Consider the following 16,815-nt stretch of genomic DNA (forward strand, 5'->3'; position numbering starts at 1 on the left):
TGTGGAGTTGGCATGGTCATGGGAAATACAGTGTCTAAGGCCACATGGCTATGGAGAAGAGGCGAGCCATGGTTACAGTAAGAGAGCACAAGGGAGCAAGAGGCAAAAGCTAAGCAAGAGCACAAGGGAACTCTTTGTCTAGGGTTATGTATTCCCAAATTTTCACACTTGAATTGGGGCACACACCCCTAGCCAATGACCTTTGTTCCCAGGTTAGATTTCCCTATATCACCCCAGCTTCACTGTGCACATGCCCATCTTCCCCTTTGTTGAACCCCTTCCCCCAGTGATCTGCAGGGAATGGACAAGTGGTGAGTGTGAACTTATAGCTTCCTGGTGAAGCTACCCAGATGGCCATGCTTATAATGTCTGGCCTCCCCTTTGCTCTCTTCCTTTATTAATAATAAAAAACTAGCTAATTATGACAATAACAACATTTCCTGATTGATAGAAGCAAATCCACAAAAAGTCCCAAGCATGCGCCTTGTTTCTGTTTCTCCTGGCTCAATGCTATGCCACTTTGTTCATACCCTTCTTATGGGTTGAATTGTGTCCCTCCAAATGATACGTTAAATTCTGACCCCTAGTACTTGTGAATGATACCTTATTTGGAAATAGGGTCTTTTCCGATGTGACCAAATTAAAATGAGGTTCTTATGCGGGGGCTCTCATCCAATATGACAGGTGCTCTTATATCTTATAAGAGAGAAAAACCATGTGAAGACTGAGACACACAGGAGAGAATGCCATGTAACCTTGAAGAGAGAGATTGAAATGCCACAGCTGCTCCTTTTGGGTATAGCTCAGTGGTTGAGTACTGACCTATGAATCAGGAAGTCATGGTTCGATTCCTGGTCAGGGCACATGCCCAAATTGTGAGCTCATCCCCAGTGGTAGGCATGCAGGAGGCAGCTGATCAATGATTCTTTCTCATCATTGATGTTTCTCTATCTCCCTCTCCCTTCCTTTCTGAAATCAATATATATATTTTTTTTTAAAAAAGGAAATGCCACAGGTGCAAGCCAATGAATTCATGGGGCTATCCTATCTAATAAAGAGGGAATATGCTAATTGACCATCACTCCATCACAAAGATGGCTGCACCCAAAGCTGAGGCCAAGCTCCCATAGGAGCCTTAACAAGCAATCAGCAGGGACCTGAGGCTACGCCCTCCCTGGCCCCCATGAGGCTTGATAGGGGACCTCAGGCCATGCCCCCTACCTGGCAGGGCTTGACAGGGGACCTCAGGCTATGCCCCCTACCTGGCAGGGCTTGACAGGGGACCTCAGGCCACACCCCCCACCCAGCAGGGCTTGACAGGTGACCTCAGGCTGCGCCCCCCACCCAGCAGGGCTTGACAGGGGACTTCAGGCCATGCCCCCTACCTGGCAGGGCTTGACAGGGGACCTCAGGCTGCACCTCCCACCCAGCAGGGCTTGACAGGGGTCTTCAGGCTGCACCCTCCACCCCGGCACCAGGCCAGGGGACCTCAGACCGCACCCCCCACCTGGCGGGGCTTGACAGGGGACCTCAGGCCATGCCCTCCACCCATCGGGGCTTGATGGGGGACCTCAAGATGCACCCCCAGTGCTGGGTCAGGGGGTCTCAGGCTGTGCCCCCACCCAGCGGGGCTTGACAGGGGACTTGAGGCTGCACCCCCCTCCCGGTACTGGGCCAGGGGACCTGAGGCTGCACCCCCCCATCTGGTGGGGCTTGACCGGGGAACTCTGACCATGCCCCCCACCCAGCAGGGCTTGACAGGGGATCTCAGGCCATATCCCCCACCTGGCGGGGCTTGATGGAGGACCTCAAGGCACGCCCCCCACCCTGGTCTGGGCTGGGGGACCTCAGGCCACACCCCCGTCCTGCTGCCGGGCCAGGGGACATGAGGCTACGTCCCCTGCCCAGCAGGGCTTGACAAGGGTGGTACTGGCCAGGTCTGGATCTAGCCCAATGTGGGGTGGGGGGGGCAGCCAGGTCTGGGTCTCACACAATTTTGAGGTGCATGTGGGTAGGCAGGGACTTGACTCTGGGTCCAGTGGTGAGCCCCAGACTCTGACAGGAGGAAGGTTTTCATATACATTTTACTAATTTTCATCTCTGACACTTCTATTATAGAGAAAGTGCAAATAGCAATATTAAATTATTTCCTCTAATTAATCCCCTTTTAATGTGCATGAATTTCGTGCACCGGGTCACTAGTTGAAGAATAAGAAGGCAGTTTTCTATCAGAATTTTTCTACTCTGAAGTGAATATGAGTAGACAGGGGGCTGTAAAAAAGGAACAGCTAAGACAGGAGAGAGAACCAATAAATACTGAGTACTTACTATGTGTGTCTCCCTCCACTGGGGGTGGGGAGATTTCAAATGTCTCATTCACTCCTCACATCTGTAAGGTGAGTATTCTTGTTCTGATTTTCCAGATGAGGATACTTTAGTCAGAGATAATAAATGCCCAGCTCAAGGATTCACAGTGAGCAAGTGATTGAGCAAATTCCTAACAGAGATCTGTCTAATTCCAATACCTGCCTCTGGCCTTTAACTTTATGCAAAGAAATCAAGGCATTTCAAACACAGATGACCATTATTAGTGGCCATTGTGCTTGCTCGGACAGGAGAAGGGAAGGGAGTCCTGATGGAGGCACCCAGTTAAGTTACAGAGAGGGATGCAGCCTAGTGGGTGGAGGGCTGTGTGGTAGCCACTCTGCCTGAGTTCCAGCGTCACCCCACCTCCACACTGACAAGCGGGAGACCTTTGCTGTGTGGCTCCATCTCTCTGTGCCTCGGTTCCTGCCTTGACATGTGGCAGTAGCAGGAACATGGACTGCAGAGCTCCTGTGAGGATTCAGTGAACTTACCCTAAAAGCACTGACAACAGGTTCTGTCATATGGGGAGCAGGACATAAGTGCTTGTTGCTGCTGTTACTTTTTCTTATTCAAAATGTGACTTGGTACAGGGACCCCTCTCCCTCCAAAAAAGGCATAAGGACGTGCTGCTGGTCTACTCCCTGCCATTGTGATTTCCAAAATCTTGGCTGAACTGGAATATTATGTTTCTAATTAGACAACTCTCTGCTGTGGTAGCTAATAGCTCCTTCCCCAAGGCTTTTGCATGACTTCTAAAATGTTTCATAGCCATTAATAAGAACACAATCTGGGAGGGATGTGCTGACATGTGAATTGCAGTCATGACTTCCAGCACTAGTTTAAACAATAGCTCTGGGTCCCTGGTGTCTGAGTCCCTGTCTGCCCATTGTCTAGAGGGTATGAGGATGCTAAGTCCACAGCAGGTACACAGGACCCACACCCAGCTGTGCTTCTTCACAGAAGGTCTGCCTGTCTCTGGGGACCTCCCAAAATGCTGAAATGTTTCTAGGGTGTCTTGTGTAAAGGGTATAAACAGTTACTTAAACCTGTAGGGCTGAGCTGAAGCAGAGAAAGAATGAATCAGGTGTGATAAGTTTCTGGGGCATTTCAGGATGCTTTATCTGTTTATAAACTCCTTTAACTATATTTCTAGGACTACAATGAGCAGCTCTCACCTGACTCATCAACTCTATTGACTTTCTCTCTTGGCATATGCTTACCAGAGAGATGGACTGGATTCAGTAGGTAGAACTAGTCCAACTTGGGGATATTGCTCATCTAGTACTATGCACAGGGATGGTGTGGCTATCAGGACACAAGCATTAGAGTTCTCTTTCTCAAAGGAAGCACTTGGCCTTGGGGAAAGTTATGCAAAACTCACTGATATGGGGAGATTAAAAAGAGAGCGCCATTGGATGTGCAGTATGTTTGAAAGCTGATTACAATGTGAGGAGATGATAAAATATGGAATAAGGATAAAAAAAATAATTAGGCGCTCCCAAGAAAGCAAAATAGTCTACAAGGATGTGATGATCCAAAAACAAATTAATCTGGTAAAAATCTGTAGATTGCAAGACATGCATTTCACATAATAGAGAACAGACAAAATGAAGTAGAAATTATCACACATATAACAATGCAAATAGATTAGAATGCATATGCTTTCTAACACACACATCCCTGACTTCATATCTGACACACTCAAATGAAAGGGTTCTATAATCATTTTTCTACAAACACCACTCTTGCCTTCTACTTTTAACTTCACATATATTGCAGAAGTTTTTATTTTGATATATGTCATTCCTTTTATATCATTCTAGGCCATTCTTTTGAATGGTTTTAAGGTATTTCATTATGTAAATGTACCATAATTTATATCCACAGTCAGCTATTGATGAACATGTAGATTGTTTCTATGTTGAAGCATTTTGTTTTTTATTTCTTTTTCAAGCAATGTTGCAATGAATATCTTTAGCCATTCATGGTGGAGTGCATGTGTGTGTATGCTTGTACAAAAAATTCTTTGCAGTGGAAAATCCGTGTTATAGGGTATTTTAATAAATATTGACCTTTTGCCAAATTGACTTTTAAAGATGTTATGCCATTTTATATACCCTTTACCACTGCGTGAATATCTATCTACCTTGCCCAAACCATGTTTTGTAATCGCTTTTAATTATTGTCAATCTGACAGGTAAAAATAAAAACAATAGCCTTCTGTTTCAGTCTGAATTTATTAAATCACTGAGCGAGGTTAGACTTCATATCGTCCTAAGCAATTCCTTTCTCTGAGACCAGCACATAATAGGTGCACAATAAATATTTGTTGAACAATTAAATATACTGCCCATCCTGGCCAGGTTGCTCAGTTGGTTGGAGCATTGTCCCAATATGCCAAGGTTTCCAGTTTGATCTCTGGTCAGAGCTCATATAAGAAGCAGCCAATGAATGCATAAATAAGTGGAACAACAAATCAATGTAATCAATGTTTCTCTCTCTTTTTCTCTCTCTCTCCTCTCTCTCTCTCAAATCAATAAAATATATTGCTCATGTAACTGTTCCTTTAATTATTAATTTGAATGAACTCATACAGTAAAAAAAAATGTCACCCTTTGATATAGTTGTTGCAAATATTCATCTCCTCATTTGTTATTTGTCTTAATTTATTTGTGGATTTTTTGGTTTGATAATTACTTTTTAATGGAATTACATTTATTATTATTTTAAAAAGAATTTATAGCGTTTTAAATCTTGTTAGAAGTTTTCTTGTATTTCTCTCAGTAAACGCAGTGCTCTTAATAGACTTCCTTTCTGCTGCTAAATATTCCTTGGGTGATCCCCAAATTGCACTGTGGCCCCCTTGCCCAACAATCTCTCTCCCCATCCTCTGCCCATTGAATGCCAAGTGTTTGGAGACCCAGGAGACTTTTAGTTGCTCAAGGAAGCCTTTCCTTTGCTGAGTGCTCCTGGGTACTGGTACTCATCACTGTAACGTGTGGAGGGCATAGATGATTTAGCCTATCAGTACTACAGGAGCCCAGTGTAGAAGTCGGAAAGCATCCTGGGCGGAGAAAATTGCTGCCACAGAGGGTGTTAGATACCAGACTAAGAAAGCTGATCCTGGAGTTAGAGCAGGGCTCACTGTCTCAGCACTTTCTGCAGGTGCTGGGTATAGAGGGATGCACAGGACACTGAATGCCCTTGCTGTTGCTCAATAGGCTCTTTAACAAATTCCTATATAGATATTGTTCTCTTTGGGTTTCTTCTCCATCTGGTATCTGTTGTGCATTATTTTGGTGCATAAGACAGACCCAGGGCCTGCTGACTTTGCAGGAAAATCAGAGTGGGGCTCCGAGAATGCAGGCTGCAGCAGACCTACCTGTGGAGGGATGCTGGGAGTCCTTTGCACACACAGATCAGTCTTCCCCCGGGGCTGCTGCTGCTGTCTGCTCAGAACATTTCAATTCTCTCCCTATTTTTGATAACAGCACTTGGTTCTCTCATATTATTCTTCCCTCAGGAAGGTAGATGATTCCATGTAGGTTAGGAATTGGAATCTCGGCTGGAAATGCCCACACATGGGGGGGCTCTTGGATCCATCACTATGAAGGTGTTGTTATGCAAGCTCTCCCATTGCTTAGGTGCCCAAACCTGTTCCCTGTCCCTGCACTCCTGAAGCCTTCCCATAGTCCCAGAGGCTCCCCTAGTGTTCAACCAATATGCACTTTGCTCCCGGTGTTTAACTGAGTCAGATTCTGAGGGTTGCACTCCAAGAACTCTGTCAGAAAGAAGAGCTCACCTGTGTTAACTGGTTACCTAGAGGTATCAAGCTGGTTACCTAGAAATGTGGGGCTTCTTCCAGTGCAAAAGCCTCTGTAGAATGCTTGTCCCACAACCTTGAGGCACAGCAGTCTTTTATGGATTCCTGATCTATCACAAGGTTAGGAAGACAGTCTCCTTATTATATCAGAAAATCAAGTCCCCTGGGGGGTTGAGCACTTGATAGAACCCGGGAGTTCCTAACAACTTTTGACAATTTTTGTTGTTATTAATCCTCACCCAATGATCTTGATATTTTTTCCGTGATATTTTTGTTTTAGTTTTAGAGAGAATGAAAAGGAAAGAGGGAGAATGGATATAGAAAGAGAAACATTGATGTGAGAGAGACTCATTGATTGGTTGCCTCCTGCACATATGTCCCAACTGGAGCTGGAGCTGGAGCCTGCAACCCAGCTATGTGCCCTTGACCAGAAATCAAACCTGAGACCCTTTGGCATGGGGGCTGATGCTCTAACCACTGAGAACCACTGGCCAGGGCAACTTCTGACAAGTGTTGGAAGATAAAAACACAGTGGTTTTGCCCAGGCTGACTGTGAGCTGGCACTCAGGACCCTTGCTAGTTTCTTGGAGGCAGAGCAGGAGTCCTGCCATCTGTTCATGATTACCAGGCTCCATGTGCCTCATCAAGGGCCCTCGGGCGCCTTCCCTCTCTGGAAACACACTCAGCACATTTTTGAGAAACCGCACCGAGAAGCCCTCCCTGAGAAAGTGACTAAACACTGCTTAATATTCTGAAAACATAAACAGCCACGGAGAAGCCAGTCATAAGCTGTTGAGGGAAAGCTGACTTGGCACTGGGGGCACGCCAGCTGCTGGCATTGTCTTGGCAGAGGTTGTAAAATTCCTTGCGATGTGAGTATTGTCAACACACATCTATTAAGTCTGTTCTCCACCTTTCACGCTGGAGCATCCTGGCGGGATTCCTCTCCTTCTGGACATTTTGGAGAGATGAAAACCCCTGTTTCCTTTCCCTGCGTCTCTCCCAATACCTATGTTATGGGTTGAATTGTGTGTCCTCAAAAGACTTGTTTACATCCTAATCCCCAGGACATTTGCAGGTGACCTTGTTTAAAATAGGGTCATTGCAAATATAATTAATTAAGATGAGTCATACTGGAGTTGGATGGGCCTCTAGTCCAATAGTACTGGTGTTCTTATAAGAAGCAGAGAGGGAGACACACAGGACAAATATCATGGTATGTGGTGACAGTGATGATGAAAGTAGAGGTTGGAGTGACCGACTGCAGGTCATGGGATGCCAGAGAGTGACAGCCACCACCAGAAGCCAGGGAGAGGCAAGGGAGGACTCTCCCTTCTGCAGGTTTCAGAGAGAGCAGAATCCTGCTGACACCTTGATTTTGGACTTTGAGCTTCCAGACTGGTGAGACAGTCGATTTTTACTCTTTCAAGTCACTCAGTTTTCAGTGCTTTGTTCCAGCAGCCCTAGGGAAATGATACACTATGGTCCTAACCATCTCCCTAGCCTCTATTAGACTGTGTGCTGACCCCCTTTCTTTGATTCATTTGGTAACTGAGCATTCATTAGGTGCCAACTATGTTCTAGGTCCAGTATTGGGCACAGGGAATGCAGTGGGCACAGGACACAGTTCCTACCCTTGGGGAGCTCACAAGCTGGAAATGGGGGAGACCTGGCCTGCCAAGAAATATCTCCTACTCTAACTTAGATTCTTAGAGTTTACTGTCCTTTACTAATCTATATATTTGTATGTGTGTCTGTCTCTGTGTGTTTGTGTGTGTATGTGTGTGTGTATTGTATGCATATCTGTGTATGTATGTGTGTGTGTTGGATCTTTAATCACATTGTTGTAAACTCCTCAAAAATAACTTTTTATCTACTGTTTTATCATAAAATGTTTTAATACACATAAATGTTGAAAGAATAGTGCATGCCAAAACCGGTTTGGCTCAATGGATAGAGCGTTGGCCTTCGGACTCAAGGGTCCCAGGTTCGATTCCGGTCAAGGGCATGTACCTTGGTTGCGGGCACATCCCCAGTAGGGGGTGTGCAAGAGACAGTTGATGGATGTTTCTAACTCTCTATCCCTCTCTCTTCCTCTCTGTAAAAAATCAATAAAATATATTAAAAAAAAAAAAGAATAGTGCATTGATCACCCATAAGCCCACTGCTTAGTTTCATTGATTGTTAACCTTTTGCTATATTTGGTTTTAAAGAGTATTATTTTAATTCTCCATATCTAGAGTTTGAATGTTGTGTAACATAGAGTAGGAGCTCTGGAACTAACTTCCCTTAATTCAAATACTGGCTTTACCATCTAGCTTTATGTCCTTAGCCAAGTTACTACCTTTCTCTTTCCTCAGTTTCCTCATCTGTAAAATGGGAAGAATAACAGAACTCTGCTGATGGGGACTCTGTGAGTAATAAATGCACCCATAAGTTAAAAGAACTTATACAATGCCTTTCAAAATGTAAACATTCAGTAAGTAATAGCTTTTGCAATAGTTATTTTTCATAACTCTTGAAAAAGAATGGGTATCTTATTCTCACAAGGGAGGCTGGGATTATTCTTATGCATGTGCATCATGTGAGGCCTTACACTCCTTTGATCCATTCTCCAGTTTATTCTCCTCTAGGGCATGTACTTTATTCAGAATAACTAAAAACTGGATACAATCCAATGTCCATTAACTGGTAAATGGAGAAACAAATAGCACTATATTTATTCAATCACATAATAGCAAAAAGGAAGGCATTAGTGATCCACAAGACAACGTGGATAAATCTCAAAATATTATGCAAATGTTTTAAAGAAGCCCAAAACAAATTTTTAAATATTGTGTAATTCTGCTTATATGAAATTAATTTTTAAAAACAGGCAAAATTATGGTGACAGAAAGCAAGTCACTAGTTACTAGTAGCTGCAGGTAGAGAAAGGGATTGACTGCAAAGGGACATGAGGTTGCTTTTGGGAGGAACGGAAATGTTCTAAATCATGAGGGTAGTGGTAATGACATGACTATATTAATTTAACAAAATTCATCTAATATTAAACTTAATATTGCTGGATTTTATTGTATTTTAGTTACACCTAAACTGATTAAAATAATTAACATAGTATGTTGTGGCTTATTCTGTATCTCCTCCAGAATCTAGAATATAAGCTCCTTCTTCTTCTTCTTCTTCTTCTTCTTCTTCTTCTTCTTCTTCTTCTTCTTCTTCTTCTTCTTCTTCTTCGGCCATGATGTTAGGAGGTTTGTGTTTCTTTTTTTTTTTTTTAAAATCTTTATTGTTTAAAGTATTAAATAAGTTTCCTTTTTCCTCCATTGACCTCTCCCTATCCACTTCTATCCCCCCAGCATATGCCCTCAACCCCTACTGTCTTCTTTTTGTAATATATATTTTTTATTGATTTCAGAGAGGAAGGGAGAGGGAGAAAGAGATAGAAACATCAATAATGAGAGAGAATCATTGATCAGCTGCCTCCTGCATGCCCCCTACTGGGGATTGAGCCCACAACTTGGGCATGCATGTGTCCTGATCAGGAATGTAACCGTGACCTCCTGGTTCATAGGTTGATGCTCAACCACTGAGCAACAAAGACCGGGCTAGAATATAAGCTACTTGAGGGCAATGTTTGGAAACAGTGTGCTTGGCACATACTAGACTATAAATATTTACTGAAGGAATATGTTTATTGCTCTTGACAATAGCTTTGAACTCAAATATTTCCATGATTGAATCTAATATTCACCATTTACTATCTGTACCAACATAGACAATATATTTAATATCTTTAAGCCTCTGTGTTCTCATCTATATTGTTGGGATTAAAAATAGAATTTCTTTTAAAGAGTGATTACAGAAATTGAACTACACACTATTGGACATGTGGTGATTGCACAATAAGTCAAACAAATGTGTTATTATTTTTTATGACTTTGTTTCATCTTAATTGCCACTGACCATTGTTATTATTGTACATTTTTTAAGATTAGAGACTTTACATGTATATTTGCATTATTATTATGGTCCTGGTACACAGTAAGTGCTCACTAAAGGTTTTTTCTGAACACAGGAAGTCCTCACTTAATGTTGTTGATAGTTCCTGCAACCTTAAGGGAAACAACGTATAATGTATAACAAAACCAATGTTACTAATTGATATTGACATTATATAACTGACATAAACAAGAGTTAAGTGTCTAGGTATCTCTTCAATGTTATAAGGAAATGACATTGAACAAAACAACATTATTTGAGGACCTTCTCTATCACCTGATTCCTTAAGTGTTCACAATCCATCTTCCTCATGCCTGGGGATATTTATACATGCAATCACTCTTTTCTAGGAATGTTACCCACCTCTCTCATACACACACACACACACACACACACACACACACACACACACACACGTGATGTTTGTACTTACTGTTGACGTTTAAGCAACCCTCCCACAGTAAAAGATGTCCCTGACTTCTGAGAAGAGAGCAAATGACCTGGTAGGTGATTCAATGGTACTCAACACTTTTCCTTACCAGCACTCATCAAAATTTGCTGTGATACGTAGTATGATTTTTGGGTTGTGTAAGCTTCATGAAGGTTGGGTCCTCCACTGGATCCATTGTATCTCTAACATTTAATTCATTAACATTTCTTGACAGGAAGAAGGAAGTAGACCTGGAAGAAGGCAGTGGGCTGATGTTGTCAGGTAGGAAAAAGTTCCTTTTTTGGGAGGGAGATATAATTTATTTTATGTGTAATTATCAGGCATGACCTGATTTCCATGCTATTCAGCAGTGTCCATGAGATGGGATGAGAATATAGATCAGCTTATCCAACCAAGGAAAGAGAAAACTAAGAGACTTTCCAATAGAATCCTCAGTTCTGTGAGGGAGTGTCTTATGCAGTGGTCATGCCTGAGAGTGCCCAGCAAGGGCCTGTGGTGTGCTTTCCCATCTGTTATTCTCCTGCTTTGAAATTTGGAGTTGCTCCTCTTTATACACAGAATACAGCTCAAATTTCTTAGGTCTCTACAGCCTTTTCTGATGTAGCCCAAATATATGTTTCCTGCTTTTGTTCATCATGTTCTCCTTCCCTTTTTCCAAAGAGGTTCTTGTTCTACTTCTTTACTATATAAGCTCAAGGCCGAATTCCTGAGGTCCAACAACACCTTTTGAAATCCATTTTCTGATGTTCATATATTATGACTGCAAGATTCCTTCTCATTGTTTATGGAGCTCACCTCGAAACAGAATCTACTCAGATGTCTGCTACCTGGTAGGCATCAAACAAAGTTGGTTGAAATCACACATCTTGAGTATCTCTCAGGGTCCCCAGGGAGCCACAAGAATTTTAGCACCTTTATTTTATTTTTATCTTTAGTCAACAATATTTATGCACATGTGCCAGACAATGTGGATGGTCCCCAAGGGACAATGGTGAAGAAAATACAGTCATTTTCTTTAAAGAACTTTCAGTCTAGTTGAGGAGATGGCCTAATAAACAGTAGATTGCAGCACCACATGGATGGTCCTACACTAAGGGAGCTCAGCATCCTGAGCCAACATGTCAGAGGACAGATGAAGGGTCAAGGGAGGCTTCCCAGAGAGGTGAAGACACAGCCCATCTTTCCTGATCCTGTTGGCCCTTCTTGAAGGTAATTCATTTGTTTCAGTAGAAAATACCAGCAAAATTTTTTATAGAGTGCAGAGAATAAGCATTAGCACATTCCAAGTCCCTTGTGGGGTGGTGGAGCATGTTCTTCATCACCATAACAGCTCTTTGAGGAAGAAGTTATTACTATGTTCATTTTACCCATGAAAAAAAATAGAGGCTAGGAAAGATTGGCTAACTTCACTGAGGACACAAAGGGGTGAATGTGGACCCCAACTAGAGGCAAAATGTAACGAACGATTCCCAAATTCCTGCTTACGGAAACACAGTCACTATAAAAATTAGCCTCGTAATTTAAAGAGAAAAAAAAATTAGCCTCCACTAATCATTCCTTATTTCAACCCAATAATGGAATGGTGGTGATGATGAGAGTAATAGCACCACCTTCTAAGCAGGATACCTGCTTTTAATGTTGATGCGGAGTCTTATGTGAACCTCCTCATGCAGCCCATTTTACAGATGAGGAGGAGCTTACTAGTAGATGTGAAGCAGGAGCAGAGCTGAGTGCAAACGGAGGCCTCTGATTCCATGGTTTAGTGCTCATTCCTCTAAGCGGCATGGCTTCTAAAGTTCAGCAGTTGATGTTCTAATTACATTTATCACTATTTTTCCCCATTTGTTCAACATAGCTGTATTTTAATCACGTGGCGAGTGCAGGCATTAACACAACTCAACATCAATTTGTTCAGTTTGTTCTTCGCTTGGCTTGCTGGGAACATTATCTGAAAGGATACTGGTTCAACACAATGTTGGGAGACCTTGAAGAGTTGGTGTGGATAATATGTATGGGATATTTTTTTTTCCTTTTACAAGAACCTGAATTGGTATGTAACAACTGATTAATAACCTTGAGAATGAAAATGTCAGGTCTATCGCATAAAGATTAGCCCGCTGACCTCAATTTGTTTTGGATAAGGATCAACAGTCACATATAAGTCCGAAGAAAGGTACCTCTGACACCGACAATCCCTTCTAAATATCAAGATTTATTTAAACAAGACACTTGGAAATACAGACAGTCTAATGAATAAGACATTATATAAGTAACATTTGCTCATTTTAACTACTGGGAACTTTAATTAGGTCTCTTCCATCGTAAAGAGCACAAACCTGTTTCTCAGGTAATGGTTTGTGGTTGCTGTTCTTAGAAATCCTATTGCCTGGTGATAACTCAGTGCTCAGGTGCAGGCAGCCAGGGAGGAGGAGTCTGGCAGGATACCCACCAACAGGGGAGAGGCAGGCATTGCCCCAGCAAGCTCTGACGCTAAAGTGAAGTCCTGAAATCCAAACTCCTTTCTCCTCTGCTTAAAAACCTTTCACTCATTTTCTTTTACTGTTGGAGAAGTGTGCTGACATTATTTTTAGTCACCAGTTTATTCATGAGAGAGGCTTTTCTTACCTCTTCACACACACCTGTTGCCACTCCCTTCTTCTGCCTTCTTATGCTTTGGCTGTGAAATTCCCTGGGTTCCCCGGATATTTCTTGCTCTCACTTGCCTTGAGGATTTTGCCCAACTGATGCTGCCTGAAATGATTTCCTTTCTTCTTTGCCTGGAAACTCCATTCACTTTTTAGGGATGGCTCTAGTATCACCTGCCTGAGAAACCTCTCCCCGCTTACTCCCATTTCCACCACATCCACTGTCACCCTGGGCTGTGTTAGTGGCATCTCCTCCAAGCAGCAAGGTACTTGGGGTTTATCACTCTCATCTGTACCTGGAAGGACTACTCCTCCCTAGGAAAACCGCCTCCTCCCTCGCTTGGGCAAAAGGATGCATATCCATTTCTTCTGTGTCTAGAAACAACAGGAAGACAATCTACTGAAGAAGTGGCCTCAATCAAAGAGTAAAAGAAAAACAACAACACTAAACGAGTATCACATTGTTTCAAACCTGTTTCTACTGATCTACCACCAGTTAAGGGATGGTCAGTAGGAGCAGGTGGTTCTGTGCTGAGCCTTGCTTCTCAGAAATCACTAACGAACCTAGGGCATAATCAGAAAGCATGTGGCCTTCCCTCTCCATATAGTGACAACTGTGCAGCTATCATGGCTGTTACTTAAGGTGGGTGTAGATGGCTTTGTGCTTGAGAACTGATGCTCATTCCTAGAAAATGTGTGTGTGTGTGTGTGTGTGTGTGTGTGTGTGTGTGTGTGTGTTTCTTGTGCTGGGGCTGACCAGCAGCTGCTGAATGACGGATTAACAGATTACTCAGACACTTACTTAGAGAAGGCTAAGGGGCTTGCCTGGCTCAAGGGTCCAAGCAGCCTCAATTGCATGCCTCATTAGGCTTTAATTGGAATGTTTATCTTTTAGATACAATCAATAGGGTGAGTAATCTTGGGAGGACACATGTGTTTACATTGTCCTCTAGGCAAGGGCATCCAGGGATTAAGCATAAGGATTCCAGTGAACACCCGGGAGTCTGCACATGCACAGACTTATTTGGAAAGGTCAAGGAATAATTAGGGGCGCCACCTTCGACACTCCCCTAAGTCTCACCTAAGTCAGAATTTCGATAAGCAGGGCAGGCAGCCTTCCACACATTTCCCTTTTATCAGAATGTCCTCCTTACAAACTTTCCAACCAAGTCTCATGTGCTAATATATTTCATTTGATGATTAAGAAGTATGAGGGGGAATTTATGCACCTGGTTCAGAAGAGAATTTGAAGAGACTAAACTGCCATGATGAAGGTTGAGGGCCAGAGCTGATCTTGGGAAAAGTTGCTGAAACTTTAAAGTGAATGATGTGGACTTTAAAACATGTGCTGCTGGGATATGGCTGTGTGTTCCTGAGTGCTTAGGGGGAGAGCAAAGGCGTCATGTCAGGACGTAGATTCTATGTGCAGACTAAGCCTTGTGGGTAGGGTTGGGGATTGGCATGGAAGCCTAGAGAAAGGTGGTTTTCTGGACTATGTATCGTCTGAGAACTGAGAAAAGTTAAACTTTCTTACAGTTTTCCTTTGTGTTCTGAGGATGCTCATTCGATTACCGAGCCATGACATTTGGCAGGTGCTAGGTGCTAGAGATACAGAGGATACAGGTGGCAAGAAGCTTTTCCTAATGGGGCTTACCAAGTTAGTGGAGCAAGACAAAATAAATACAAAAGCAGGGAAATGTACACGATGTGTCCAAGCCATGATAATAGCTATGTGAGAAATAAAAGCGGAAATGTTGTTAGAGAGCACCTGGAGGGATGGGGAATAATTTGGACAGTCAGTAAGGAGAGGGAATTTGAGCTGAGACATGATGGAAAGGCACCAGCCAAGGGCAGACCTGGAGGCAGTGGATTCCAAACAGAATAAAAAAGCAAAGGCACAGACCTGAAAGTGGAAACAAGCTGAGCATCTTGTAGGCATAGAAAGGACTTGAGGTTTGGACTTGGGTGCAAGGGTGAGAGATGTTGGAGAACCATTGAAGAGGTCAGCAGCGGCCAGACCTGAAGACCAGTGGAAGATTCTGGATTTTAAGAGTTATTGAAGAGTTCATGTAATACAAAATAGGATATAATTTATATTTTTTAAAGTTGTTCTGATTGTTGAAGGAGAATAGATTTTTGGAGTAGGACAAATAGTAGAATCTGAAAAAATCAGGGGTAGTATCTTATTACATGAATCAAATTAAACATAATTATGAGTAACTGGGATTAGGGCTGTCTTATTGGCAGTGAAGAGAATTGTTGATTTGAGAATTTTTTGGAGGTGGACATGGCAGTATTTGCTACTCTTATTTTTATATTTTTTAATTTTTTAAGTTTTTATTAAATATATTGGGGTGACATTGGTTAATAAAGTTATATAAGATACACCATCCTTAGATTGAGGATTTGCTATTTTCAGTATAATTTTATATTTGGACTTCCATGCATGCCATCCTTCAGTGAAATAGCTGTGTGCCTGTGACTTGGCTCAGTGGTCATGTACACAGTGCATGTTGGAGCCACAGAGGAAAGCCTGGCCCGCCCCTCATTCACCTACTGTCCAGGCCTAAGGGCAACACAGGAACACGGTCCCTGATAGCCATGGACCTAGAATTTGAGATGCAACCAGCCACAGAGTGAGAGTTGGGGAGCAAATGTTAACCTCAGAAACAGCTGTCAAGGACAACCCCTCCAGGAAGACAAAAGACAAACCCCATCTTCCCCAAATATTGCAGAGAAGGCCACTCTTCAGGGGTTGTGTGGCAGAGGGATGGGAGGGTAGCTCTGCCCTGCATAGTTACCCCAAGTTGTTCTGTTTGTTTCTTTATGAAGCTCTTCACTGAAATGAGACCCTGTGAAGGCTGGAGCTGAGTCGTACTCAATTTATATCCTAGCGTGTGGCCCAGTGTCCGGCACCTGGTGCCCAGTGAATGTTTGCCAAATGAATGAATAGTGGAATCGTTTACTGAAAAGGGATTGGTTTGAAGAGTTAGCCTTCTTCTGACTTTGTAAGCAAGTGTGGCAGGAACACAATTTGGAATCAGGCACCCTGCCTTTGTTCCACTTTTGTGTCTCAGTGATCATGTTGCTGTTCCACATTTATTCCTATGAAATAGCTGGACCTTTTCCAACAGAGGCCTCTCTGTGCCCCTGGCTTGCATGATGCAATGTGCAGCGACCAGAGGGAAGGCACACACACTGGCACAAAATGGGAATACGCCTATTAGCATTTCTCCAGGAGGACATGGTGGAGGCTTCGGAATCAGCTCGGAGGAGGCTCAGCTGGGGCCCCTGATCAGCACATTCTTTGGGCTCATGGAAAAGGGCAAGCACAGAATATTTACAGCCACAGAGAAATGGCCTCATAAAAATGCATGAGAGTGTGTGCAGAGTGATGACTTGGATGAAAAAAAGCGGTGTTTACATACTGTTACACTGAAAATATTCACACCTCATCAAATTGGCAGTCTGGTTTGCTGGCAACAATGGGATTTTCCCCTCTGTGAGGTGGTAATAGCTCTCAGCAGAGC

At 43.0% G+C, this 16,815-nt stretch overlaps 1 long non-coding RNA gene across 3 annotated transcripts in view; it reads left to right on the top strand.

Annotated features, from left to right (window-relative positions):
* The first annotated feature begins 10,859 nt into the window (after positions 1 to 10,859).
* LOC129150901 (uncharacterized) overlaps positions 10,860 to 16,815 on the top strand; it is a 79,106-nt gene continuing 73,150 nt past the window's right edge. For all 3 annotated transcript variants that reach the window (XR_008557702.1, XR_008557704.1, XR_008557701.1), the window contains exon 1: positions 10,860 to 10,901. This is a non-coding gene — a long non-coding RNA (uncharacterized LOC129150901). The remainder of the gene's footprint in view (positions 10,902 to 16,815) is intronic.

Source organism: Eptesicus fuscus, chromosome 2 (assembly GCF_027574615.1).
Source record: "Eptesicus fuscus isolate TK198812 chromosome 2, DD_ASM_mEF_20220401, whole genome shotgun sequence".
NCBI classification, from domain to species: domain Eukaryota; kingdom Metazoa; phylum Chordata; class Mammalia; order Chiroptera; family Vespertilionidae; genus Eptesicus; species Eptesicus fuscus.